Below are 26,580 nucleotides of genomic sequence, written 5' to 3'. Positions count from 1 at the left end.
ATGGTTGGCCCGGCACAGCTTAGAGATCGAGATATTATACCGCTTTCAGGCGTATCAGGGAGGGGGCAGAAGTGCTGTAAAATATTCCCATGGCCATTAGAATGTATGAACCAATGAGCTAGAGAGACCATGCAATAGATTTTTGAATGCCTGTCTGAAGCCTCTGAATTGCATTTGCTCTTACCCCTACCAGGCCTCTAGGTATAACGTTACCTTTTCTTTCATCAGGCTTCCTCCTCAAGTAAAATACTGACACTACTTCAAATACCAGTAGGATAATTCCTCTGTCACCCATCCCTATAGAAAGAGGAACATGGGGAGAAGATTCCCCCACTTACTGTTCTCTCCTATACAGTCTCTATAGGTGACAGGATCTGAACATCTTCCGGTAATGCACTGGCAGTTCATCCTCTTTCCTCACTCCCATAAGAGACCTGTGAGCAAAATCAAGGTGTCATGGGAAGTGAGAGGACTCAAGGTAAAAGGCAAACTGTCCCTTATCATGGAGGCTACATTCATTCATACTAGGCTTCTTTCCCTCTCGTGCTAGTGCAAGGGAGCAGCAAGGAGAAGTGAATTACCTTAGTGTCATCACACAAGGGTAAACCAGAAATGGAGTTTCTAATTGATTTTGTTATTAGAATAGCATGAAAGGGGACCCTTAAGATTGTAAAAGTTTTTGATTTAAGCAAAGAATTCCCCTCCCTGCCCAGCCAGCTAAAGCCAGTTAAGACAAAAGACAGCAAGCAACATGTGGACAATGCATTACATGGTGAGCAGCACAGTTGCTTGGTGCTGCCTAAATCCCCTTATAGGATAGGAATTTGGGAAAAAAATAAGGTAAGAGGCAATGCCAATGTGATTTTAGCCTCTTTCTCAGGAAGCTCAGACTCCCTCCTCCTCCCCAAATAGGAGATCTGATCTAACATCCCTCCTGTGTGTGCGTGGAGACCTCCCTGTACCTCTTCTGGTCTGGGAGGGTCAATGTGTGACCTCTTGTGAAAGAGGATGACAGCAGATGAGTAAAGGCAATGAATACTATGAAGGCATGGGAGAGAGATGCTGGTGGCTGAAGACCTTGGAAAGGCCTTGATTTTTTTTTGAAAGGTCTATTTTTAATGACTGTAATATTCTATTCATATTCAGGGGAGATATAATTAGGACATTGATTCTATTTTGAGATTGTTTTTGTCTGAGCATTGGTTTGGACTGAAAACCAGCACTTTGGCAAACTCACGCTTTTGTGCATTATAGGAGAGCAGTCCTTGGCTGGACCTAATGGGATTAGAGTTAGTGTTGACTGGACGTGCTCACCCGGTCAGATCTGACTGGGCACTTGGTGGGATTTTGGTGAGGCTGACACCATTTTGTCTGAGGCTCAAGTGCTTTCAGTTGCTGGAACCTAAGGCTAGGGATTATGTAGCATAAGATAAAAGAACACAAATAGTCAGATATTGTGATTTTGAAGTGTGTTTAATGCAACACTTTGAAAAATGCTCATGCTGTTTCATTGTTTTCTCTGAATTGCCCAAGTCTAATCTGGTGTAGGCAGTGTTTTCTTTAAACTATCTCCCTATAAAACCATCCTGCATAGTCATGTACCAGACTGTTTATTCCCAGGGACAGCTTGCATCACACATGAAAGAATTTAATAATGGCACTTGGATGGAGTACTGTTGTTTATGGAGGAAAAGGTCATGTTCTGTGCCTGCATCAGCGGTGGGTGGCTGAAGCCTGGGGTAGCACAGCATTGGATCACTGTGCTGCCAGTAGATAGGGGAGCGTGCCTGACAGCCAGCCGTGCTGCTTTTGTCATTACTGCAGAGCTGGGGCATCGTGCTCCTCGTTTCAGGCTTTGTTATTTATATCACTCTGTAAATAAAACTGCTGCCTTTTCCTTCTGATAAAGAGTGAAGAAACCAGTGCAAGCTAACATGAATGGGGGAGTGAGTGGGAGTATCGTACTGTTGATATATACTGGTATCCTCATGTCTTCTGTTATGCAAGGGAGAAATTGGTGGCTGGATTTTGTTTTTATTTCTGGAAAGTGATCATTTTTAATCCCCAGTCTTTCTCCCTTTCCATCCAGCTCCCGTATTGCTTGCCAAGTTTTGCTTTCAGACGTTCTGGGAACGCCCTCACGGCAGCAGGAAAACTGCAGGGCTGCCAGCCGTGCCGTGCCTCGTGCCCGGCTGCGAGCTCTTCTCCCCCCATCCCACTCAGCTGGGTACTCCCTGGCTCTGCAGAGCAAAACAGTGTCTTTACTTCTCCCCCTCTCTCTGCATCTCTTTGTACCTAATATTTTCTCATTTTGGGAAATGTAACTAACACTGTGATTTCATTTCCTTGTGGCATGGGCCTTTAAATAGAACTTTAGTCTTTTTATTTGACTGTTCCATGCATGTAAATTTATAGCATAGTATATGTTACACAAATAACCTTGTAGAGACACACCATCTCTTCCCTCCTGTTTTTGGGTTGGGTTTTTTTGGGGGGGGTGTTTGGTTTTTTTTAAAGGAAATGAGCAAACAAATCAAAGGAGATATTAGGCAGATTCATCTTTAGGAAAAGTTCAAGTAGAAAGAAGAAAACAGACCTTAATCTTAAAAAAAAAAAGAAGAGAAAATGTACACACTTCTAGAAGTGCTATATATGTCTGTTGTGCTGTGGACAGAACAGCAGGTCTTTTGGAAAAAAAAATAGTAATGTGGAGTTCTGTGTTGACTGGGCATTGCCAAGCCCAGATGAAATGTGATAAATGGAGAAGGCCAGAGGATTTCTGTTTCATTCCCTATACTTAGTGCTGGCTCTGCCCGTTGTGCTGGTGGAGCATTGCCACTGGCAGTAAGGAGTCCACTGGTCACAGTCTGTTCTTGGTTGCAATCCCCTTTTCTTTGTATTTTGGAATTGACTCTCATGACTTCATTGGCTCTTCAGTGCTAACAGCAGCAAAATTAATGCACATATGGTTGCTGGAGTAAGCATGGGAGGTACTGAATACTCGCAGGAAGCAGATTTTTTACAAAGTTGGTCTTCTAAGGAGAAATGAACTTCTAGGGGGAGAATTGATCCTCTTGGTTCTCATCTGTGAGGATGAAAAAATCCATACTTGGTCTTCAGTTCTGAACTGGTTTATGTATGTTTGTGTGTGTGTGGTCTAGGCTCCCGTGCAATTTAGTCATAGCCTAGCCCTGATTTTCCCATTGTTTTACATTTAAGTAATGCTCAGAGCTTTCCAGTCTTCTTGCCTTTCCTCAGCAATGTTTATAACTTACCACCTAAAAATGATAAAGGTTTTAGAGTCAGTTTTCATCTCTCCCTCACTGCTAGGCAATCTGATGGAGTACAGTCTTGCCATCACCTTATAAATAAGCTGTTCCAGAGGGGAAAAGGGACTGTGCAGATAATTACTCTGAAAAACTTGAAATGATCTATGCCTGAAACAGCTGGGAAGAGTGCTAATATGTAGTAGAAAGTTTTACATAAGAGAAGCAGTGAAGGGTTAGATATATCCTTCCTTTTCAAACGCTCGCAGATGCTTGTCAATACAAAAAGGACATCTTGGAGTTGTCCTGCATCCACACGTGGCCACAAGCCCTCCGGAGTGTGACAGCCCTTCAGACACCCTAAGCAGAGGAGGAGTTCCCCTTTGGTTCCTGCTGTCACAGCTTTTTAAGGTAACCAACCCCCACTTGGCCCAAGTCCCATGTGAGAGTGGTGGGGCAGGGGTCTGTGTCTGCCTGGCATGCCATCCCTGTGCCCAACTCAGGGTATCTGTGTGCTGCTCCAACGCTTTGCTTTGAACTTCGATCCTACTTTCTCTTTATTTTCTCAGTGATTGAGTTAAGGGTGAGGATTTAAGCTAGTTGGTTTAAATTCAAGCCATATGAGACAGAAGTGATTTTCTTGGACAGGAAAAATAATCTTGGGGAGTTTATAGGACTTACAATTGCTCTGTATTTTCATGGAGTATGAACACAATTTGTCTCTCTACTTCTCAATCTCAATGTCTTATTGGATCTTATTGGATTAACTTGTTGTTCTTGGAATTTCCATGTACTGGCAGGAGCTCAGCAAGCCTTTTTTCACATTTTGTTAGCCTGGAGATTGCAGCCTTTCTTCTACATCGTGAAATTGCTTGCACAGATGATCCCTACTCATCATTTTCTCCTCATTGTATTTAATACAAGTCCATTTCTCTCCATCCATATTTCAGTTCTCTTGGGACCCAGGCTGACCTGGACCCAGGCTGACCTGAGCAGAACCCCCAGGCAAACCAAGAACAACCAGCCAGAGGAAGATGCTATTAATGATCCTGATGTTTCCTTGCACGCAGTAGTTCCACAAAGAACCGGACATTTTGGCAAGTAATGAACTTGCCAAAATCATGAATGGTGTGGTAGTTCATGGCTTTGAGGTTTTTATGAAGAATCAAGTACCCAGGAGAAGCCTCTGAAAAACCTTTCTGCTTTCCGAGTATCATGGGGGAGATATATCTGATCACCTCCCTAGAAAATGCCATACCCTTACGTTGCCATACCTTGAGTGAAACAACAGCACGATGAAGTGCGGCTGCAGCGTGGTCCTTCCCCCACACCTGCACACAAAGTGTCTGTAATTCTTCGCACAGAAGTCAGACCCTTTAAGACCCAGACATTCGTACTCCCATCAAAATCTGAACAGTGGGTTTTTTCCATCAACAGTTTCAGGCTATCAGCCTCAGCTGTGAATGAAAAATTCATCAGGCAAAGGCTAAAGAAGTCACACCTGTCAGCCTGACACACTGTTTATCTTGAAGATTTTACTTCAGAAAGTATAAACAGTAGAATATTTATTTTCCTTCCTGCCATCTATGAGGCCATTCAGCAATTTGAGTGTGGTCACGCACAGCTTTCATGAGCCAGCCTTAATTGCACAGCAATGTGCCATGAAAACAAAGATTAGGCATTATTATCTAGGAACCAATTTTACATTTTTCTCCTCTGACTTGAACTGTTTAAAATATAGGACACTATCTCATTTTGGCTGTACATAAATATCTCAGTTGTCAAACTGCCCTTACTCAACCAGCCAACTTTTCTTGGTGGTTGAAAATCATAGTGTTTAATTGTGTCAACTGAGGTGAAAAATGTTATTGGTTCACCACCTGGCTGCACATATAGTTAAAAAAAAAAAAAGTTAAGAAACACAGAATGTGGAATTTAAGTGACTGCAAAAATATTTTACCCATTAACAAATGATTATGATGCAAGGACAGAAGGAAGAAAATAAACAGATTGTGTGTTTCTTTATCCAGGTGCATTCTTGCTTTCTACTTACTAGCTGGCTTTGAATCTTCCAAACAGTGTGTAATTAAATAGGGTGTGATAGGAGCCCAAGGCATCAGTAAGAAGCTTCTGACAGATTTCTATAAGCTTTCGATTAGTCTGTGTCTGCAGACTCTTGAAATTATTCAATAGTCACTGTCACCTACATGAGCAGAATTAACAAGTAAAAAGCATGACAGACCAACATGAAATGCAGTTTTTCTAGGCTCAGTATTTACTGTAATTCTGGTGACCTCATCTCTCTTACAACAGAGAGGGAAGCTGTTCAGTGTAGAACTTCATAGCAAGCTGCTGGGGTGCGGGAAAAAAAACGCCTTTTAAGTTTTAGCCCCTGCTGAACACTCTCCGTGCTGGACAAAACTTTTGGCAAGCAGTGTAAGCTGTCTGCTGCTAGGAATAGGCTCCAAGGAGGTGGTTTATGGTTTATGGTTTATAGTTTACGGTATTTGAAATCCCTTTTGTGTAACTCTTCATCAGTGAAGAGTGCAACCGTGGCATTAGCTCTCAGATAGGAATCTCCCAGAGAAAAAGCTTGGGGGACCAGACAAAGGGGAACACATTGTCCTATATCAACTATCATTTACAGAAAGTAGATCACCTTTTGTGTCATGCACATATAATGCTATGGTGTTTTTATCCAGTGACATGTTAATGACGATGTTTTCAGTAGCTGAGCTACCTGAAATCTCTCTCCTTTGTCCCATATAGATGTAACCAGAGGTGCAGGATCTATCAAATTTAAGGTGAAAAGGGACAGTTAGATCCATTAACCTCATGTCCTGCATAGTGTAGGCTGTCATGTTTCATTCAGTGACCCACACTCTGAACCAAAAGACTTGCCTTGAACAAAAGCATTTTCATGTTCAGGCAGAAAGCCTCTTTTACGTGGGAAGCAAATGGCAGAACAGACTAAGTACAACTTGCATTACCATAGATATGGCTGGATGAAGTGCACACTCATCTTCTTCACAGTCTCTTCTGGTAAGGTGGGAACACTGCTGTGTTCTTGGAAAATTTTCAGATGTGGACCACAAAGGCAGTTATCTGGGGGCCAGGTAAGGAAGGAGAGCTGTGATATGCAGTTCTTGGGCTAAGGAAGGTTATTGAAGGAGCAAGCATTGATTCCTGGCCTCCATCAAAAATTTGCAGTGAGGCTCTACTGTGGAGCTGGGAAGAGGATGAGACACCAGGCACAAGAGAAAGGCTTATGGCAAGGCTGCTTGGATGCACAGAGGTCAGTGTTCCAAGCTAAATAGCCTCTGGTCTGCTCACAGTCACTCTTTTACTTGGGGCCAGTGGATAAACAAGATGTGGGGAGTATGAATTGCCATGAGGGTGGCAGTCTCATTCTCCTGACCTTTATTTTTCCTGAGGATCGACTCGTACTCTCCCTATTTTGCCCAAGAGCTGTAGGCACTGCTGTGATGCCATCCTGAGAGTGCTGGCCATACTTTGTGCCTCCAGGGTCCCAGTGGGCACCAGTCTGTGCCCTCGTGCTCACAGCTGCCCTCTCTTACGTGCCCAAGGAGCTTGTCTGTGGGAGGGGGCTGCCATGGTGGTCCAGCCATCCAGAAGGGCTGGCCCTGGCTTGAGTGTGCCAGCAGACAGCCTAGTGATGTGCAGGGCAGAGTTATTGTCACAACTCTCTTCTTTTGTAAAAGAAAGATGCTTTACTTTATATTCCCCTGACATCTCATTGGTAATTTCTTCTTCACTTCCTGCCTTAAGTTGTCTAATGCTGTTGTGCCAGCCCAGTGGAACAGAAATCTTGTTTTCCAGTCCTAAGGCTAGGTTTGCTGTGAAATGAAAAGACATGGCCCAGCTTTAGTTTTAGCCTATTGTGCTAGTAACAATTCACTGAGCTCCGGCATTCTGCTTGGTCAAAGGGCATTTCCTCCCCTCCCTCCTCCCTCCTTCTCTCCCTCCCTCCTAGCCTCTTATGAAATTAATAAAAATAGAGTGTTTGTTGACTGGGTGGAGAAATTGCATTCAGATCACATAATGTCTGAGGGCTGGCAAGTCTTTGTGAATCTGTTCTGGTCTTTGCTAAACGGAGCAGGGTGCCCTCCAGTCTAGTAGCAAATATCTTGGGGGGGGTGGGGACAAGGGAGGGGAAAAAGCTTGTATTGCTATTAATTAAAGAAACAGGTCATTATGATTTGCAGCCCCTTGACCCTTCTCTATTTATTTATTTATTTTGGATAAGAAAGATTGTGGTCCTCATCATGGTGGAAAAATAAAGTCTGTGGTTGGAACCACATTACATAGTAGTCACCAAAACTGGCACTTCTACAGGTCTTTTATAATTTGATAAATATGTCTGGGCCAGGAACTTTGTAGGGTCTTGTGAGTATGTACATATCACTTCTCAAAGAGAGATTAATATATCTGAACGCAAATGGGCTCCCAGGCCAAAAGACAGGAGTTACAGTGGCTCCAAATGTGCATCTCTCTTAGCCAATATGACAACTTGCCACCTTCTAGACTCCCGTTAAGAGATCTCGAGCTGTGTGATGCATCTGGGGTCTCTCTCAGGGCCTTGTTCCCTACATTTGTTGCGGAGGCAGTTCTGTGCTGCTGTGCTAGATCCAGTTTCTCTAAGACTTGTCTGTCAAAGCACCCTCCTTAATAGGCCCGACAGGTTATGTCTAAGTGGATGCCTTGTTTGCTTCTTCTACCAAATTACATCGTTTCCCTTGGGCTGCTATCAAAGACTACGGCAGTACATGCCTTCCTGTTTTTTTATTTGCATGTGTACGTGTGTGGCTCTTCTAAACATGGACAGGAATTTCCTTTCCTGAGTCTAGACATCAGCCGCTCACTATTTCAGTAGCTTGCTAACAGACTGTCTGCTGCCCTGAGCCCTTTGATTTTTCCCATGAGAGCGGCAAATTCACACTGGGCTGATAGAGGAGGCCTTGTATGATTGTCTGGGTGTGCAGTTTGTTTTGTGATCACGGTGTTTTAACTGCACTAACGATCCCTATGAAGCAAACCTGGCACCTAATGGGGGTTGTTTCTCTGCCTCCCACTGTAGGGTCTGTCCTTGCTACCCTGCTATTGCCAGAGCACCTCTGCCTTGGGGAGAGAGAGATGGCAGGATTGCAGCCCAAACTGGCGTACCCATGAGATGCTGTCCCCTTCCCTCTGAGTGGGGTCCCCTCAGTGGCAACCTGGGGCTTCCTGCACTGATTTTGGCATCGGCACGCTGCAGCAGCTCTGGGGCTGTGCTTAGCGTAGCATCGTCCTGAATAAAGCTCTTGGGATGCTTCCCAGGTTTGCAGGCTCACAGGGCGTGGGCTGCTTCAGCTGAATCTCACAGATTTCAGTGGTCTTTCAGAGCAAATTAAGCCTGTCAGTACTTTCCTGGGACTTGCTGAGAGCAACAGATGGAGCCTGGGTACACTCAGTAGTCACTTTTCACAGCTTTTCTCAGCAGCTACTGTAATATGAATTTACAAGGAGGACGGGTAGGAGAGAAATCTTCCTAGGTGAATGACTGCCAGAAGGCTAAAAATGCTGGTAAGATTTGTCTCAGTGTGCATCAAGGGTGAGCAGCCAGCAACTGCACAGCAGAGCTTGTAAAGTAGAGAAGAAAAGATTGCTAAGGTGATTGAGAGCAAACTCCCACAACACAAATTATTTTCTCCCCCCACTTTTTAGCCTGTGGCTGTCCATCTGCATGAGTGTCTGTCTGCATGTCATTCCTCCTCCCCTCAGAAACTTTTGAAGTGGTTGGCTAATTTCACCAAACTAGCTGAGGGATAAACACCTCAGCATTGCTAAGGTCCTGGGAGTTTCTGGAAAGTAGGCATCTGGCTTGAAGGAAAGGCTGCAGCACAAGCTGAATCCCTACAACGTTTCATGGGATTACCGTGGGTCCACAAGCAGGCAGGATGGCAGAAAACCAGACTTCAGTGCTCCTGCTTTTCATAGCATACTTATTAGTTGTAGATGCCCCATCCCTGGAAGTGTTCAAGGCCAGGTTGGATGGGGCTTTTGGCAACCTGGTCTAGTGGAGGGTGTCCCTGCCCATGGCAGGGGAGTTGGAACTACATGGTCTTTAAGGTCCCTTCCAACCCAAACCATTCTGTGGTTCTACGATTTGTGCATTCACAGTAGCCTGCTACAAATTCAGGTTACACCACACTGCAGGACAAAAGAAAAGTAAATGTCTAGATGTGAATACAGTCACTGCTGAACTCTTTAAGCTATAGCTTTGGCACAGCCATTCCTGTGCCTCCTCTGTAAAATGTGTCTGTGATACTCACATCCCAATGGCTGTGGGACCCTGTGGAGCCAGTTAATATGAGCTTTTTGAGAAGTCTGCCTTTGGACTCCATTTTGCAGCTGGAGCCTCTCAAGGACATAAGGAAGTTGACAGAAGTAAGAAAGACGCTCATTGCTATAAGCTTTATTTTGTAACAGGAAAAATACAAAGTTTCCAGGTGACATGGCATTTCCTGAGGAAATAAATAGCCGAAGGCATACCTGGAGTGACATAACCAGAGCTGTTCAGGAAGCCTGGTGGTGCAAAAACCCATGCTTTTTAAGAATGAGAGATTAGGCAGGACGAGGAATAAACACTGTAGACTGGGAAGTAGTGTGTCCTGGGAAGTGGTGACAAAATGCCGTCAGGCGGGTGAGTGAGCAGCAGTGGCAGGAGGTGGCAGTGGGGCTAGGGCAGGGAGTCAAGGCTGGGCTGTGTCCTGCTCAGGAGCAGACATGTCCCACCCTGCCTGGTTCTGCTGCCTCCCACACTGCTCTCTTCCCTCGTACCAAATGCTGAGAACCTGCAGAGATGTCAGAGAGGAATTACCAGAGCGAGTTTGGTGTTAAATCCACCCCTGACAGCTGGAGATGTGAAAAGCTCCAGGTGGTGGGTTTATCTGAGTTGGAGACGGAGAGGCCTCCTGGGTTTCAGGCTGAAGTCTCTGCATGGGGTGAAGGATAGAATACCAAAGAGTGCTTGTTGTGCCTTGAGCACAGCAGGACATAAAGCTTGGAAGGTGAAAAATAAAAAAAATCCAAATTGGAAATGAAACTCAAATGTCTTAACCATGAAGGCAACATACATCTGGAATGGCTAACCAAGGATGTGGTAAATTCTCCAGCACTTGGAGACAAAATCAAGATACGCTGGATCTCCCACAAGGTACAAGGCTTGATTCAGAGATCAGAGAGTGAAATGCTGTGGTGCCTGTTATGCAAGAGACCAGACCAGATGATCAGTCTGGTCTGCTCTGGCCTTCAGGAATATGAATCAATGTTGAAGCAAGGATCTAGGAGAATTACCAGGAAACAAGAAACAGAATAATTAAATAACCGCAGTATTTCCAAGGGCTCACATCAAAGAGTGGACTATTTTCTTTAAGCACAGCAGAGACTGGGGGAAGATCTTGGGTAGGAAGGAGATTGCTTTGTTTTCCTTTTTGGAAACTTGCCCACTGGATGACTTGGACCCCAGAGATAAAGTTGGTCTTCAAACTGGAGGTTCATGAGATCATTCATGGACAACACTTATTGGAAAATTACTGGAGTTCCAAGGTGGGCTTATCCTAAAGCATTACTGGTTTCCAAAACGCATTCATCAGTCTTCAGGGGTGCAGTAAGGCATGGTCTTGCATAGAACAGATTTACACAAATGGCTTATTAACAAAATCAGGATTAGGGCCAAACAGATGTCAGTATGACTGATTAGCTGAAAATAAACACAGTTGTGAGATAAGAAATAGCTGTGTTTTTGCTTCATCTTCTTGTGGTTGTGTACTCAATAGATGATGGGAAATGACATGTTAGGTATGAGGTAAAATGACTCATTCACTGCTGTGACTCGTAGAAGGCAAAGCAGAAGAATTCAGGAATTTTTGGTCTATGGGTATAAAATAAGCAATGGCCCTGATCCAGGAAACTCTGCCATGAAGATGGATCCCCCCAAGGTGTGCAACCTCTCTTTCTTAGGATTGTGCAGGTGTAGGGTTTTATTTTGGCAGCTGAAACTCCCTAAGAACTGACATTGCTATCATTTTCATTATGCCACATGCAATGAAGTTCTGATAGCCAAAAAAATTAGAAAAGAAGTAACAGTTGTTCTGTCATGAGACCTTAAATATTAATTGGTCTGGCCAATGAAGAATACAAACCCTTTTTATGGTTTCTCAGTGAGAGGAGAAGTCTATTACCTTGCATGGTCCATGTCATCAACATGTGAAATATTAGGAGATGTACAGACCAAATCTAGTGCTAGAGGTCATAGAACTGCATTAAACATGAACCGGCCACATCCATCAACGTACATTGCGAACTGTTGATCAAGTTCATTTGCTACACTGCTTTACAGAGAATATGCAAGTCAGACTAAAGGCCTGGAGATGAAAATGAGAGCAAGAGGGGTTTTTTGGCACTCCCTTTTGTAGAAAACATAATTGCTTACTCAAACACGGTGGAAATTCCCCATTTTTAAAATGTTCTTAGTGAAAAAATGGGTTTTGCATTACAAGGTACTCTGTTTTGGTAAGTGTATAGATCCATGAAACCGATTTATAGTCATACAAACAGTTGCATTTATGTTACCATTCTCAGAGTGAAATATTTGGATTTTTCAATTTAATTTTCAGTGCTAATTTTTTGCTTCAATCATTTAAGAAAATAGCTATCCAAACCATTGCTGAAGAAAACGTTGTAGTCAACCTAATAAAGTCCTCAACCATTTCATTGTGAAAGTGAAGCAGCTAGGGAGAAGGAAGACCAATTGGAACTGAATTTCAGATCAATTGGAAATGAAACTATTCTTGATGAATACTTCTTAAGTTTTTTCTTTCCAGCAGGCAAAAAAACCAACACAGCAAAAGCTCAACACATAGGCTTCCGTGAAAACCTCATACTGTTTGGTGTGCGTTGCACTCTAAACAATTCAGTTAGCCTTTCAAAACCCTGCCTGGATCACTTTGGATCTTATTTTATTCATTTTCAGATTGAAGATGACTCCATTTGCACTGCAGGAACATTATGAGAATAACATTCTCAGAATGGGAAAGGTTGCCCACTTTGATTGCAACCCTGATCTAACTCTTGTGTCTAGTGGTGCCGTTCCTCATGTTGTCCAGGCAAAGACATGTACAGTCATAATTCCTCCTCCTGTCCTACCTTGGTACTTTCCCCTGTACCTTGCCCCTGTCTGTACTCTGGCTCAGCTACTGGCTGATCTCCAAAATCAATGGAAAGGTTTTGTGTATTTTTTGCCTCTCTCTGTCCTGTTGTCTGCCCTTTTACCACCATATTGCATCTGCTTTCCCTCTCTGCTTTTAGTCAATAGCAAGTGTTAAGATAAAAGTTCATTAATTAGCATACTCCCACTTCTTGTTCTCCCTGGGACCTCTAAACATTTTCATATCATATGGATATTATTGAGAAGCAGTTAAATCTAATCTAGGTTCCCAGAAATGTACGGGCTTATTTTTACATATTTACACTTTTTTTTTTTTTTTTACTAGACTTCCCTAAGAGTCTGATCTTTGAGTTAGGGAAGATCTGCTTTCTTAGCAAGAATGTAAGCAGTCTTGAGGGGATGGAAAGCAGGGATTTAGTATGATTAGGTTGAAATTCATCTCATCCCCTCTTTAGATACCAAACTGAAGTGTTTAATTTAAGAGATTTGTTGCTCTAAAGTCCTATCTAATCAAGTGGGATGAACACAGCACATTCAACAGATAGTTCAGGTCTTAGCTGGACCCAACACCATCATTTTAAAGGGGTGAAGTGGCTTGTAATACACATCCTCAGCCAGGTCTTCAGCTGATGCCAATGGGTAGTATCTCTCTCAAGGTCAGGAGAACTGTATTAACTTATTTCAACTCAGGCTCTGTCCTTCCAAACTTTGCTATGGATAAGATTGGTAGTCCTCATTTTTATCCTCCTCAGTCAGAACATTTTTGCTCCATCAACGCAATTTTCCCTGTAATGTATGGTATTCCACACTAGCCAAATTTCAAAGAATCCCTCAGCCTGTCAAAAGTCTACGGTGACTGCTCTCCCTCAAGTGCCATGACCAGATTTCATGCACCTGCTGGAAAGGGATGAGGCCAATAGCAGCTTGTGGGCAGCAGAGTCTTGCTTTGCCCATGAAGGTGGAGGGTGCTTTGGGTGCAGTCAGGGCTGTGACTCAGTCTTGAGGTTCTTCTTCACAGGGTGTTGTTGGAGAGGAGATAAAGGTCCCTATGTGCAGGGCAGAAAAAAAAATTGAATGCCTCTGAAAAGAATTTGTCACAACTTTGCAACCAACAGCGGTAATGGTTTTTGGTCAGGGATTGTCTTGGTAGTTCTGCGAGTGAAGGCCAATTTTCCTTTCAAGGTACCGTATATTTAGTTATTTAATCAAGCTAAATTATTCCTTCTCTCCTCACCCACAGTTGGATCATGGCACAAAATTAAGCACAGCCTTTCATTCCACCTCCTCTTGCTTCTCTGTTTGACCTAGACTTTGGGGAGCCATTAAGTTGTCTGAGATATTGATTTAATAAGGGTAGGAGAATTAAAAAGGACAAAGAGACACCTGACTAATTGGCATTTCCAAGAGATCTTTGTAATCAGCCAATGGGGATTTTATAAGGTATGAAGTATTTGCTTTCACATAAATTTCTTCCACATTCTTTCTCTCATGTTTGCTCGGTAAACCTTCTGGAATAAAGATCACATCTGCCTCTCTGTAAGCTTTATACTTGGGAGGTAATTGAGTTGGCTCTTTGTTATGAGAGCATGTACTCATTTAATTGCACATGTGTCTGTGAACACACTATCCCTGCTTCTCTCCTAAATTTGATTTGGAATAAATCCCACAAAGGGCCGTTTTCCAGCGTTAATGGATAAAAGGTCTTTACCAAGGGGAAAAGTATTCAAACACTAAATTTAATAAAGTTTGGTTTAAAAGTTAGTTCTTTGCAGGAACTCTCTTTGAAAATACACAGTTCTGAGAGTAATTCCTTTCTCCCCACCGTGAATTAATAGCAAGTATCTTCTATTGGTTTTGTGATTTGTAACCAATCAGTTTTTATTTTGGAAATATGGCATAATAACATGACAATTTAATGGTATGACAGTAACACATTTACACTGTTGTAAGAGTTACTTGTTACATCCTGCCCTGCCATGCTAGGCAGTAATGCAAAACTTTGGGAAGATAAGATCCTTACAGTGAGATGAAAATAAACACTGTGGTAATCTTTATTCCATTTCTGGGCTTAAGGTGCTGACCTTAAGGCAGTGATGCAAACAAGTATTCATCTTCAACATACTGCTCTCAGGAATAGCAGAGCAAAGTGCTAGGAGGGAGGTGATATGAGGGCCTGGAGATCTGTCCCTTAGGCTGAGCAGTCACATTACTCAAGCCACGTTACGCAGTATAGATTAGGTAAACTATACTTTGTAATGCTGTGTGTCAGTTTGATAGATGACTGTCCTGTGGGCTTTTTATAATTTTCCATTAATTTGAATTTTATTGTTTGCCAAGGCTCAGCAGCTTATTGTTATGAGCTGACAACCTGATATTTTTATTCCATTTCTACTTAGCATTTGTTTAACACTAACTCAGATAAAACTGCCAAGAACTGAGTGAGTTCCGCTTGAAAGAAGACATCAAGATTAGGGTCAGCTGAATGATGCATATTTTTGCCCAAGGATGTCACTCAAGTTATGGCTCTGAGCTTAGGAGAGAAGGGACTAGAGCAGAAAAGAGTATCTCTTAGTGTGTCTGATGGGTCTGCCCTGAGATGTGTTTTCATACACCACCAACTAAATCATGTTGCTTTGTGCCAAGTGATGCTTCTGTAGGATAGTAAGAGAAAAAGTCCTTTTTCATTCGCTCTTTCCTTGGTCATCCTCTGGCTGTTAAAAATTGCATTGTTCCCTTTTTTGTCTCTTCTGGAGAATTTGGAGATGTTTAGGTCTTGAGGTTTTGGTCTATCCCAGTAGCAAGGCTATAAAAGCAACATATGTTTTCAAATACCAGTATTTTCCAACCAAACTGCTTACCCTGGATTCATAGGGTGTTAGTAACAGAATACTTGATGCTCAGCTGCGTGGTTAGGAAGAAATAGGAGGGGTCTCAGCTGAGTGCTGTAACCACGGTTTCATAGGGCATGACAAGGAACCAGAATCTGGTTCCCTGGAGCAAAGAGACATTTATAAAATACTCTCAGCAAAAGTATGGTTCTGATTTCAAAACTTATTCAAGCTGTAGTTGTCTGAGTTTTCACATTTTACTTGGACACCAGTTTATTCTTTATACTTGTGCAAAAACTCAAATACTGGTAGACAGGGTGTTGTGCAACCAACCATTTGTGGTGCCATTAAATGAAAGACCAGTTTCTTCAAGAGCAGCAGATTTCCATGTCTTCCATGTCTCAGGTCACCAATAAACTGTCTGCTAATTGAAATTAATTGATTAAAGAATTGGAAACTGATATTTACTGAAAACGATGAGGAGCATCTTTTCTTGTAGTCTGCTCTAAGCAAAGCAGTTGTTATAACTAGAGGTTAGGCCAGAAGGAGAAAAAATGTTTTTTTCAAAATTTGGTAGGCATTTGTCTCTTTCAAGGTGTTGGGATTTATGGCAAAGTTCAGAGCTAGACTAGATTCATGCCTTCCTTGAATCCTGGCTTACATCTGCGTTCTATATGCATGTCCATAAAATGGCTACTGCTTACGTATGGGAAAGGAAGCAATGGCACAGAAGATTTCTTTTTCAAGGTTTATCCAGGTGGAGCCTATCAACATTTTGCTTCATAACTCTCAACTTTGACAGAGGATTGGAGTTCCTGCAATATTTCAGTACCTTTGAGTGTCTACTATATATGAAAGTGTTTTAATATTTTTTTTTGCTCAGAAATAAACTGAAAACCATCATTTTTAGTCAAAGAGGATAATCTGAAGTCTTCAGATGCTCTGAGATGTATCACAAACCAGAATTTTTTTCCTGAAGTATTTGCTGTAAGCATGTTTCTGTTTTCATTTGCTGATAAATTTTTGATATGCATTTAAAAAAAAAAATATTGGCCAGCTGACCTATACGTGGACCTGGCACAATGTTGGCCTTGTATCAGAACGGAAATCAATTTGGGAACCAATGCCTTGATCAGACAGAGAAGAAAATAGAACTGTGATTTTTCACTCTGGGCAGCCTGGGACGACATAGCCTCAGGAGAGCTGCAGATGCAACAGAGCCCTCCAGAACTCATCTCAAGGCTGTGGTGACTGGGTCTTCTCTTTCTCCTGGACTCATTTGCATAAGCTTGATACAGCTCTTAAAACTCATCTTGCAGCAAGTGTCCATGATTCTGCTTCATCAAAGGAGGCATCTAAAGAACAAGATTTGTTCTTCCCATCTACAGAGATCGCAGAAGCATAGCAAGAGCTAAAACAAACCCAACTAATGCTGTCAGTTTAATTACAGAGAATATCAGACCTGCAGGTTCCTGACACCCAGCAGTTTTCATCCAGAGAGTTTTGAAACTGAGCCAGATGCTTAGTGAGTGCAAATCTACGTTGCATCACTGACTTTGACAGGGCGACGCCAATTTACACCAGTAAAGAGTCTTGGTCTTGTTCAGTGCTATCAGTACCAACGTGGAAATAGAGTAAGGAATGAGAATTCAGAACAACAAGGTGTAACAGAGGGTCTGCTTATCTGCTAGTCAGTGCACACCTTGTAATTTATGCAGTGTGAAGCCCAGTAACAGTGCTGGGGAGCCAAAGTACTTCCTGATAACCGCACCGCCTGGAATTGTGCAGCACTGCGGCTAATAAATCGTAGTGATGGCACACGGCTAAGCCGGAAAAAAAATTAAATCAGCTACTCAGGCAGCTGAATGGCTGTCTCAGCTGTGCTGATTCACCCAGAATGATGCACTCCAAGGGGTTTTCACCGCCTAAACAGATGTTCCCCTAGCACAGGATGCTTTCCATTTTTATATTGTTCATGCTGAATTCATGTGTTGCAGATCAGATCTTCAGCTGCTGTAACCAGACCTGTCTAGTCGAAGGCTGTCAGGGCAAGACTGATGCTCTCATACCCCATCTCCCACTTCCGTCTGCCGTGCAGGCCCCCCTCCCGCTGCAGGCTACGCCAGCTGCGTGGCGGCCCCGAGCTGGAGGGAAGCCACAGCAGTGTGTTGCATGTGGCACTGTGCCTCCAGACAGGCTTTGCTGGAAGGCGAGTTTCTCAGGTGGTGGGAACATTTCCCCAGCTGCCGGTCCCCATCGCTGGCGACGGTGGGATTGCATGGCCACGTCCAGGTGGCCTGAGTGCTCTGCAAATCAGCATAGCACTGAGGTGCAGGACAGGGGGAATCCCACGTTTGCATTACATCTGTACAGATATTGCTGTCTGTGCTAGTTTTGAGATAGGCTAGGGGTGCACAAGAAGTTGTGAGGGGAGACAACCAGGACAGCTGACCCCAACTGACCAAAGAGATATTCCATACCATATGATGTCATGCTCAGCATATAAAGCTGGGGGAAGAAGAAGGAAGGGGGCAATGTTCGGAGCAATGGCATTTGTCTTCCCAAGTCACCGCTATGCATGATGGAGCCCTGCTTTCCTGGGGGTGGCTGAACACCTACCTGCCCATGGGAAGTGGAGAATGCATTCCTTGGTTTGCTTTGCTTGTGTGTGTGGCTTTTGGTTTACCTATTAAACTGTCTTTATCTCAACTCATGGGTTTTCTCACTTTTACCCTTCTGATTCTCTCCTCCATCCCACCAGGGGAGAGTGAGCGAGCAGCTGCGTGGTGCTCAGTTGCTGGCTGGGGTTAAACCACGACAGTTCTTTTTGGGGTCTATAAGCCATCCCTCTAAATTGTTCATTGAGTGGGGGGTGTCCAAAAAAGTGTCTGAAAAGTGGAATTGATCAATTGGAATCTTTCCTCCAACTTTTTATATGCTGAGCATGACATCATATGGTATGGAATATCCCTTTAGTCAGCTGGGGTCAGCTGTCTCGGCTGTCCCCCCTCCCAACTCCTTGTGCACCCACAGCCTACTTGCTGGTCTTGTGGCGTGAGGAGCAAAAAAGGCCTTGGCTCTGTGTAAGCACTGCTCAGCAGTAATGAAAACATCCCTGTGTTATCAACACTGTTTCCAGCACAAATCCAAAGCAGCCCCATACCAGCTACTATGAAGAAAATTAACTCAGCCAAAACTAGCACACTGGCTAAGTGTGTACTAGTTTTATTTTTTCAGGTCTGCAACATCCAAGTTGGTCATGCCCAATCTTTCAAGCTGCTTAGCTCTGCAGAGAAGATATAGTGATATTTTTTTTTTTTTTAGCAACCAGGAGAGTGTGACTTGGTGGCATGCTGAAGCAGGAGACATTTATAAGGGAGGGCAACAAAAATACTGGCCAGGTAACATTGCTATGGAATGCTGAATTTTTTATAATCTTCAGCTTTCACATTGTCACATCTCATGAGAATGACTTTGTATTTCTGAGTTTCACAGAACAGTCTGAATTTTGCCCTTCACATGTGCTAAGCTGGTTCATTATTGAGAGGTGGAGGGAGCAGAGGAGTATCACATAGTTTAATTATTAAGGCAAGTATGTGACTGTAAAACGCCAAGTATGCTGAAGTGCTAATCCCTGTGTGAGACTACAGCAGTGCAATACAATAAATAGCAATAAAAAAGACACAATAGCCATTCCATATTTCTGTCAGTTTAGGAGCAATGCCTTTTAAGTCAATGGTGTAGAAGTCTCTTCTTGCCTTGGACTGTGCTGCTTCTTGGATGTTGTGGAGCTTTAGCCCATTAGACTAAGGGTCTACTTTACAGCTGGAGGTCCACCTTTCCCCTATGCAGAGCTTGTGGACAAATACAACCTTGGGTTAGCAGAAACACCCAAGTGCCAGGCACATATTCTGAAGAAAATGTGGAAGCACTGTTCTTAAACTTATCAAAATATACTGGAAGGTGTTTATATGTGTGAAACCAAATGGAAATCTGTACGGTTAAACTTGGAAGTGAGCTGAAAGGCAAGCTGAAGATTTACCCCCTGTGTTTCAGTGTCATGTGAAGAAGGATATGCTACCTATAAAAAAGGCAGAAGTCTACACAGAAGTGAAGCTACTAATAGTCAGTATTTAGGAGTGGCTATCATCCAGTGTGATATGACATACTGTGATTTTCCCTAGTGTAGATATGGCAGCTAGGAGGGCATAAGAAAGGAAGAAGTGGTACTCTTGGCTACTAGCATGCAGTAATCGCTGGCACATGCTGACTCAGCTGGTTGCCACTGTAGCACTAAAGACAAATTATTAGAGTGTCCTCTCCAAATGCCAGTCCAGACTTGAGGACTGATATGCTGGCATGGCATCTGTTGTGAGGTCAGGGCTTTGACTAATGACATCAAGGGGTTATGTTACTGTAAGACATGGATTAGACCATTGACCCCTTTGCTTCTGCTTTGACTGTTAGCCCATAGGGAGGAGAATCATGGCGTAACCTTCTTGCAGACAATATTGGTGGACCTTCTCTTTCCCCTCTCTACTTCATTAGATAACTTTTGGGGTTTGCTTTTAATGAATCCCAAAACTCAAAGGAAGACTTGACCACAACTTCAAAATTTTCATCTGCTTTATATTGGAAGCCAGGAAAATCCCTTAATCATTCGAGATTTGCTGAAGTTTTTGTGAACTGGGCACTACTGAACCAGAACAGAATTCCTACGGAAACCCATGCCCAGGTAAGTTTTCTCTTGTTGCTTGTTTTATTGAAGTTATTTTGTACCAACATCTATTTTAAGTAAGTTCTGGCTTTAAGTAGCCATCTCCTACAGAAAATGGCACCTCTTCCTACTGTGCACTAACAGCAGTCACAGAAGGGTAACACTTGATGGTACCTGCATGATTTATGAAATGAACAGTGAATAATAGTATCTTTGAGTTCCCTTGAATCTCATCTGACTTACTGATGTGACTGTGGCCTTATAAAATGTTTAGGAGGAAAATTCATCTTTATAAAATACAGCTTTTTCCTGTGCTAGTTCTTGTAGCCTGCTTTTGGCTTAAAGAAAAACATAAAACTTCTTATTAGTTGGAGGAGAAAGTAAAAATCAGTATAATTCACTCAAGGGAATATTTTAGAGTCCCAAAGTCTCCATGTTATTAGAAGATAAGCGATGTCTTTCTTCAGCGTGCAGCAGGAACTCTTATTTAGATTACAATAATAGAGCTAAAGCGCCTTAAAAGTTATTTTTAGCAGTGGATATTTAACAAGGTTCTCCCTACATAATTATATATCCAGACTGTCCAACACTGACAGATGCTGACACTTAGAAAATTATGTAGTAAAGCCAATGACCATCTTCCATTAGAAAGAGAAAAATAATACAATTATAGCCACACATTCAGAGATTTTTAAACCCAGGATAGGTTACGGTCATCCTCTAGTCTGACCTCCTGTATGACACATCTACAAACTTCATTGCAGCACCTCATGATTTTTTCTGTCCATAATAATGGACATAATAATCCTTAAAGACTGCATGGAATAGAGAATTCAGTTCATCATTTACTTGCTATGTCCTTCACAGTTTAAAGAAAATGCATGCCCCAAACTTGAAGTTTGTCCAGCTTTGGCTCCTACGTAGTGGATTTCATTATGCCTTTTACACTAGATATGACACCTCCAGTTAAAAATCTCTTTCTCATAGTTCTAATAGTTACACTACCATCTGGGTATCTGTGAGCTGTGATCATATTAGCTCTTAAACTTCTTGGGGATAAATCAGATTAAACTTCTTTAGTCTCAGTCTGATTTCCAGACTAAAGGTAATTTTCTGAACCCCTTCCAAATTTTGAACACACTTTGTAAAGTTTAAATACCAGAACTGCATGTGGAATTTCAGCAATATTCTCACTAGAGCTATACACTGACTCTTTCAAACTCCCCTGCCTATTTATCTAAGGATCAGAATTGCTCCAGAGGGTCATGTTCAGCTGATAATCTAATGTGACCACGAAGTTTTTTTAAAGTTAATTATATCTGAATTGCTGGTTCATAGCTTAAAGGCTGACATAAACCCTTTGTTGCAAGACATATAACTCGCATTTGGTTCTAAAAATGCAAGTAATACAAATGACAAGGAATTGATTCTTACAACAAACTTGTTCCCCACATCACTTTTATCATCCTATATCCCTTTTGTGTTGTCTCAAGCTTCTACCACAGTGGCTTTCTTTTTGTCTACACTGTTGGTGTAGAGGTCATTGACAGGAGTAGCTAGCACCAAGAATAGAGCCCTCCCAAACTCCAGACGGAATGCTTCCCTGAATGATAATGATTCTGCTAAAATTACTTTTAGAAATACATTCATTAGACAGCTTTTAGGCCATTTAACACTAATGGATTGCTATGTGGGAGCAAGTTAAACACCTTAAAAATCTAAATATTTTTCCTTTTTGCAGCTACTTCTGTCAGCCAAGCTGGCAATCCTCACCAGGACTATAACCAAGTCCTGCAGGTTTACAAATGTTGTTATTAATGACTGCTGTTTAACATCATCTCTAATTGCCAGTGGAATAGTAAGTATCAAGTTAGTCTCTGAATATATCATTCTGCTTCCTTCTGAATGTGGAACAGAAACATTTGTCAAGTACTTCTCCATTTCCCACATTATGATTGATAATTTTGCTATTCTTTGCTAGTATTGGATCCATCCCATACAATCCAAGACCAACTTTTCCACCTGGAAATGATGCTTCTCTGGAACTTGTTGAGAGAATGTATCTATTTCAACTATAATATCAGCAGAAGACCATTGTAGGTTGGTAGGGAATTTGCAGAAAAGCAGAAAATGAGTCCTACTCTGGAGATGCCTGATGTCAACTTCTCAGCTTCCTCAAATCCTGGTGGGAGACAGTCTGTGTGGGGGCCTGCACGATGGGGCTGAGGGGAACCGGCATGCTTGTATGTCGATTGACGTGATGATTCTAGCACACCAGCTGGATGTGTGCCCTCTGATGGGTTTCCTTTTGGAGCGAAGCCCCCAGAAGAGGCAGCTCCCCCAGAACTGGCCGAGTGCTTCAGCATTCCTCCCACTCTTGCTTCACGTGTGAGAGCTGATCGATCTGCCAGTGGTTAGGAGGTTTCCCTGGGAAGTGCGTCCCCAGGTTCGAGTCCTTGCTCTGATTTGGAGTGGTTCCCTGACCGCCAAGCTATACCGGCCGTTTCGCTTTCTTCCAATGAATATTTAATTGAAATCAGCTTCAAATCAGACGGAGCAAGAACTTGAATCTGCAACTCCCTTTTATCTCCAGGGAACTTCCTAACCACTGGACTGCATGCTCTCATTCTCTCTAGCTCGGTTCATATGTAATTATTTACATGGAGTGGAGAGGCTCCAAGGAGGTGGAGGCAGAGGGTGAGAGAGAGTTAACTAAAGGAGTGTGTGGGGGGAGAAAACCTGGCTGTCCCTGCCCTTCTGGTGGGGGAGTCCAAGTTGCTGTCCCACTCCTGTCTGACAGCGCTTGGGAGCTGGGAGCCAGGCTTTCCCCTCCAGAGGGGAATCACCGAGGCACTAGCCTATTTGCTGCTTGGCCTCCCCTTCTTTTTCCTCTCTGGGCCTTACATGTGAAGATTTTGGAAATGCAGTGGTTTTGTTCTGATGCGTAATGAAAACAGATTTGAAAAACTTCAAAAAGCCTCATTTCTTTTCTTCTGAATTGTGAAACAAAATTCTTGTTTTGTGGCCAGCCCTGTGTATCACATCTGAGAGGCAGAACCTGCAGCAGGAAGATTGATGAAGTCGAACCTGACAAAACCTGATTGTGCATTCCTTTCCCGTTCGTCAGCAGGCTCCTCTCCTTAATAGATGAAGACTTTTTGGACTAGCTGGTATATTCTTTCATTCTTTCCCTTCAGACATGCTGTGGAAGCACGGCTCCTACTAGCTCAGCCCAGTCCACTTCCCCCACCTCCATCTTCCCTGCCTTGTGCCAGTTCACTTGCTGAAGGACAGATCAGAATGTGCCAGGGAGGGTTGTTTCATGTAACACAAAGTAAATCTGGTCCTTCTGTATCTCCATTTGTGCACCACACGTCTGGTTCAGACCTGGACAAACTTGCACTTTCTGTTTCAAGGTGCTGGTTTTAGGAGTCTCTCTGTAGATTCATTGTTGGGGACAATGCTGCAGGAGGAGACACAAAATGTAGAAGAGAAACAGCTTGAGGGTTTCCTCAAGCCTTTCCACTGATGGTTGGGTGTTCAGAGCACACGTGCCAGGCCAGACCTGTGGTGCATATTCACAGCTTTGATCCACTGATTTACACCAGGTCAGACCACCAGTGAGGCACTGGCCTCACAGCACTGACTGTGCTGGTGAATGAGCACCAACATTACGGCATTTTTTACATCAGGGTTGCAGCTCTCAATGCAGTAAGGTCAGATTAGCACAGTGGAGAAAGAGAACCTATTGCCAGAAATTTGAAACAGCATCTTTAGTGAGTCTCTCAAAGCAACTCAAACCATCCCATGCAGTGGTTTCGCTGACTTTTGGGACTTTTCAGCATAGGTCACACTTTCAGGTTTCACATTGCAAGCCTATGCCTTTCACTCTATATTTTGAAGAATATCACCAAAAGTATTCAAAGTGCTGAGAGCACTGCTCTACCTTGCCTATAGCAAAGAATGAAAATGCTGTGCTGGAAAAATTGTCATCATATAGAGGTGCTCATCAGCAAATATCTGCAATAGGGGATGCATCAGTTCTTTCATTTTGATTTTGTCTTCCCCCTCCCCTCCCCCTTTATTCCTTCCCTAGGGTCTCTGTGCTATTTCCAAATGCGTTCTTCTTTCTTATCCCTGTTCCACTAAATTAACTTGTACCAGTCTATTTATACTGAGTTGTCAGTACCACGCATACCTTTTGAACAGATTTCTGTGTCAAGAAGATATTTTTCTCACGGAAGGATTTTTTTTTCCTTTTTTGGCTGATAAGGGATATAGTAATAAAATTGCTGAGTCAAACTTGACAAGTTGAGTTAAATGGACTTTTTTGAGTCTTCAGCAAAGAAGTTGCATTCGTAAGGAAAAGCTGTAAGATCAGATTTCTTAACTGCAGGGCCATTTTCAATCATTGGAAGAACTAGGTGGAGTTTTCACTTTGCATTAGATAAAGATTTCTAGCCTTCAAAGTGAGCTCACTGTAACACAGGGACATGGAGTAGGGAGGTTGCCACAGATGACCTAGGCAGTTAATCCTGAGGGACTGTTTTCCCTTCGCAGTTATTGCAGGGGAAAGGGCAAATCTGGCATTGCTTTCCAACAAATGCTGGTTTAATGCTCTGGGCATAGTAGGTGGTGTGCATTATCCTTTGTGACAGAGGTGATGTTACTGTGAAATCTGTCTTGTCTGGTTCTATCTTGTATCCCAAAACATTCAGGACTGGTAGCAGGCATTGCTTGGAGACATAGTTATTTTAGCAGCGACCTGGGAAAGTTACTTTGTGAAAGCTGCCCTTATTTCTAAATGTCTCCGTGCACCTTCAGTGTAGTGAGTGAATTATGCTACATCCACTGCAGCATGACTGGAAGTCAACCCAAATCGAACAACTCGAACCTGGAGCTTGAAGAGTTTGTTCCAGGGATTTAACTTGCTTTGTTACAGAGGAAGAAGTAAATGAGAAATTCAGTTTTGTGCTGAAGGCATCCCGTAGCCTGGTTAGTAGAAACCTTCAGTGCATAAATCAAGGCTTAGCTCAAGCCTCAGGTTAGCTTTGCTATTGAGCTTTAATGCTTATAAATGTTTTTTGCAGTTTAAATGATGTCAGCCTCAATGTTTATGAAACCGTGGAAGTGCTGAGTCGAAAACATTCACATTAATAAGGAAGCACTGGGAACCACTGGGATGGTGCCAGTGTCAACCAGTGTTATTAAGTTAAGAAGTTCTTTGGCATGGCTGAGCTAAGGAAGATCATACCCAATTTATCTCTTGTGGTTAGTCATTTGATTCATGGCTTCTGATTCATGGCTTTGTCTTGGACTGAAAATACCAACTTTCTTATCAACCAGCTAAGAAAAATTGATTTTTTAGAAAGGTTTGACCATATTTTCACGCTAATCGGAGAAGGGCCACTCATTTATCAGGAACATATCTTAGTAGCAGCCAGTCTCTTACTGATACATTACTGTACAGCATCTCACTGGACACAGCATCTCTGACTGATGTGAGTTTAAATAGTGAGATTTATTTCTCTGAGGTCCTGCACAGATTAGTGCAGTGTTACAGCTGCTGTCTTGTACCAATGGGTACCTGGTTGAGGTCGAGTGCTCACAACTCTGCCTTTTTTCATATGGTGCTGCTGGGAGGATTTGAGATGCTGGGCAAATACAAGGTTTCCTTTGCTTTGGTGTTCTCCTCAGGTGATGCACTATGGGAAAGATAAGTCTCGCATGTGTCTTCGGACGAGCTTCCTGATCAGAAAAACTTAAGAATATGATAAAAAGAAGTGGTTTTGTCAGTGTAGCGTCATATAAAATAAAAATGTTAAACAAAGGAAATCACTGTTGTTCAACTAATTGTTGGTGGTGATTAATATGTTGTGGGATTTTTTTTTCCCTTGGAATGGGAGAAGTCTATTTACTAGGGTTGCTAAAAAGCACCTGCAGTTTCTGGGTGACACGCAGATCACTGCCCTTTGTCTCTGCTCCCTTTTGGATGCACCTCCATCGTTCCCATGTGTGTTTTTCGCAAAGCTTCGTGGTAAGATGCAGTAGGAAGATATTATTATTGCTATTTCATAATGCAGCTATGGTCACACATGCCTCTGGGGAAGATGGAAGCTCTCTGAGGTTTTTCTATTGTGTGTTTTGAAGGTGGTGCACTCCCTAACATAACATACTCTGCATGTCTCAGCCAGAAACACCTGAATGAGAAATGAAGAATATCAGTTTCATCTACCAAAGCTGACCGAACTACCATATAAAGCAAGTCTCATTGGTCGTCACTTGGACATGTCTAGAAAGCCACTTTCAAAAAAAAGGCCCACGAAAACTCACTAAAACCTCAGGGTTTTGTGGTTTTATTCCCCCAGTGGTACATACCATTTGGCTGAAGAAGCTTAAAAACACTGTGGTTTTGGGCCTCCTTTATGCTTAATCCATCCTGAGGTCTCTCCACCCTGCCTTCCAGAAAGCCCAGGTTAAAAAGCCCGACTCACAATTGTGCTATTCCAGTTTTATGCTAATGCAATTCCTCTGAAAGTA

The 26,580-nt window shown here is 42.8% G+C and overlaps 1 long non-coding RNA gene across 4 annotated transcripts in view; it reads left to right on the top strand.

Moving 5' to 3' along the window:
- Positions 1–25,818, top strand: part of LOC142602059 (uncharacterized) — a 38,699-nt gene extending 12,881 nt beyond the window's left edge. The window contains exons 3-6 of one of the 4 annotated variants that reach the window (XR_012835717.1): positions 19,872–20,058; positions 21,782–21,898; positions 22,022–22,225; positions 23,070–25,818. This is a non-coding gene — a long non-coding RNA (uncharacterized LOC142602059). The other 3 variants (XR_012835718.1, XR_012835714.1, XR_012835715.1) reach the window with 3 other exon arrangements.
- Positions 25,819–26,580: the final 762 nt, after the last annotated feature.

The sequence above is a fragment of the Balearica regulorum genome, chromosome 1 (assembly GCF_011004875.1).
Source record: "Balearica regulorum gibbericeps isolate bBalReg1 chromosome 1, bBalReg1.pri, whole genome shotgun sequence".
Taxonomy (NCBI): Eukaryota; Metazoa; Chordata; class Aves; order Gruiformes; family Gruidae; genus Balearica; species Balearica regulorum.
Note: the sequence above shows the minus strand (reverse complement) of the source record. Positions and strands in the feature narration are given on the sequence as shown.